Source organism: Anabrus simplex, chromosome 6 (assembly GCF_040414725.1).
Source record: "Anabrus simplex isolate iqAnaSimp1 chromosome 6, ASM4041472v1, whole genome shotgun sequence".
NCBI lineage: Eukaryota > Metazoa > Arthropoda > Insecta > Orthoptera > Tettigoniidae > Anabrus > Anabrus simplex.
Genome location: NC_090270.1, coordinates 348,122,525 through 348,125,263, shown reverse-complemented (window position 1 = coordinate 348,125,263; position 2,739 = coordinate 348,122,525). Strand labels below are relative to the sequence as shown.

Genomic DNA, 2,739 nt, shown 5'->3' with positions numbered 1-2,739 from the left:
GTGAAAAATGTTATTTACTTTACGCCCCACTAACTACTATTTACCGTTTCCGGAGACGCCGCTGAGGCGAAATTTTGTCCCGCAGGAGTTCTTCTATTTTACGTGCCCGTAAATCTACAGGCATTAGGCCGACGTGTTTGGCCATTCAAATACCAAGGGAGTGAACCGGAATCGAACTCGCCAAGTTGAGCTCAGAATGGCCTATTTAAATCCAGGACGGTAACGGTAATGATATGGGGAGTTGAGGTTAGTTCTATGGAATTCATCACTTGCCGAAAGGTCGGTCAGCCGACGTGCAGGCTACTGAAATCGAGCACTTTCCTCACGTCACCTAACCTAAAACGTCACGACACTTTCAACTAACACTTGTCGTCGAAAACGTTACTTTCTCAGTCTTATTAGGAAACCGTCTCATCTTAGGTAGAAATGCAAAGTCCTGGGAGTCAATGCTACGATTTGTCGGAACACGCGCACAAGGGTCACTCTCCTGCACTAGTACATCATCGTTCGTAAGCAAGCTTATGAGAGACGCCCAGTTACCTGCAGAGAATAGCGCACAACAGACTTGCAACTTATTACCGAACGTCGTCGTTATATCAACGGGTCAGCGATAGTATCTTATCTTACCTGAAAGAACATAAAATGAAATCATTTTTCGCCTCTTTGAAGGGCTGCTACATGCGGCGTGCGGTTGCTAGGACACGGCTTTCATTGTTATCACGACAGTGTCGATGACGTTGTTTGGAAACCATCTTCCTCGCGATTTTCTTGGCGGGCAGGGAGATTCGAACCCACGTTCCGCCCTGGCACTGATTACCCTTCTTACCTGTAATCTTACGCGAAATAGGACGTAGTAGAATGAAGAGTTAAGAATCCGTGAGGGGCCGCCTACAGACAGGGCACACTATGCTGCACTAACCTAAAAGAAAAATAACAGCACACACACACACACACACACACACACACACACACACACACACACTCTCTCTCTCTCTCTCTCTCTCTCTCTCTCTCTCTCTCGCATAATCATCATCATCATCATCATCATCATCATCATCATCATCATCAGGTCAGGTTAGGCGGGCACCTCGGAGGAAGTTAAGTATCTACAATAAACTTGAATCATGTTGGAAAGTTAAGAACATCTGGTTAGTTTCACATGTAACAAAAATCGATCAATTTCGACATTTGTGCAGCCGTAAGGCTAAAGTTGATGATAAAGGGTTATTTAGAGATCAGAATAGTAGGTAAAAAGGGAATTGAGCCAACGGCACGTGGTGTTCCCAAGCGGTCACCCATCCAAGTACTGACCACGCCCAATGTTGCTTAACTGCGGTGATCGGACGAGAACCGGTGTATTCAACATGGTATGGCCGTTGGCGAGAAAGGAAGTCTTCATTGATGCATGTGTACAGAAGGCAACGGTTATTTATTCTTTGGAGGTGGGCGGGCGCGTTGTCGAGACGAGACTTTGCTCGGAGATCGCGATGGAGGAGCGTACGAGGGCGGTACTGAGCGCGCGCGGCGGGGCGCGGCGGAACCTAACCCGAGTAGTTTTAACCTCACTTCGTCGTAACCTAACCCCAACTCGACCCAGGGCCTACATTCAATCCCAACCAATCTCCTCAAGAAAGAAAAGAAAGAAAGAAAGACCCAGGGCCCCGTGGTAGTAGTAGTAGTAGTAGTAGTTGTTGTTGTTGTTGTTGACGGCGGTGCGATTGTCGTTTCAAGCGGCAAAAGGACTGAATAATCCGTCCGGCTATGATGGTGTTAACGACGACGATTATTATTATTATTATTATTATTATTATTATTATTATTATTATTATTATTATTATGAGGTTTTCCAATTTCTTTTGACCTTAAAGTAACAATGCTAACCACTTTGATGTGATGTCCCCCTTTTCACTTGCCTTTGGTTTGCTTAAGGGTAAGAGGCTAACACAACTGCTCTTTTTTTTAAAGGTGTGGTGGCCCTGAAAAGGGCCGTTTCTTAAGAAGGGTGGTTATTCCCTGTAGCTCCTTACTTGGAGCTGGTGTATTTGGTGACTGCCTTGGTGCCCTCGCTGACGGCGTGCTTGGCCAGCTCTCCGGGCAGCAAGAGACGGACGGCAGTCTGGATCTCCCGACTAGTGATGGTGGAGCGCTTGTTGTAGTGGGCCAGACGGGAAGCCTCCGCGGCGATACGCTCGAAGATGTCGTTGACGAAGCTGTTCATGATGCTCATCGCCTTGCTGGAGATGCCAGTATCAGGGTGTACCTGTTTAAGTACTTTGTAGATGTAGATGGCGTAGCTCTCCTTCCTCTTGCGCTTCTTCTTCTTATCTCCCTTGGAGATGTTCTTCTGGGCCTTGCCGGCTTTCTTGGCGGCCTTTCCGCTAGTCTTAGGAGGCATGGTTGTCTCGTGTAGCTACTGAGAATCCAAACGAATGGCTGGGGGCACCCTTTTTTTTTTTTTTTTTTTTTTTTTTTGTTGATATCTAGTGGTCGAGAGCCCCGGGGCAACAGAAGGCCCCCCTACTCGTCTGTATCTGCGTCGTTCCCTAGAGGCGGGAAAGAAGTCACTGTTCTCAATTTACACTAGTGGGGGGAGAAAGCAATCTGTCGGTGGAGAAAACTGGTTCGCCACGTCAGAGATGAAAACCCCCCTCTTCGCTGTGCTATTAGTTTTCTAATTTGATAGTGCTAGGTGGCAGGGTCTTGTTGCTGTTGGTTACCTGGTTAGAAAAGGAGAAGGCA

The 2,739-nt window shown here is 47.2% G+C and overlaps 1 non-coding gene across 1 annotated transcript; it reads right to left on the bottom strand.

Annotated features, from left to right (window-relative positions):
• Positions 1-1,262: 1,262 nt before the first annotated feature.
• LOC137501396 (5S ribosomal RNA) lies at positions 1,263-1,381 on the bottom strand. The gene has a single exon (XR_011018539.1). It is a non-coding gene; the product is annotated as a 5S ribosomal RNA (ribosomal RNA).
• Positions 1,382-2,739: the final 1,358 nt, after the last annotated feature.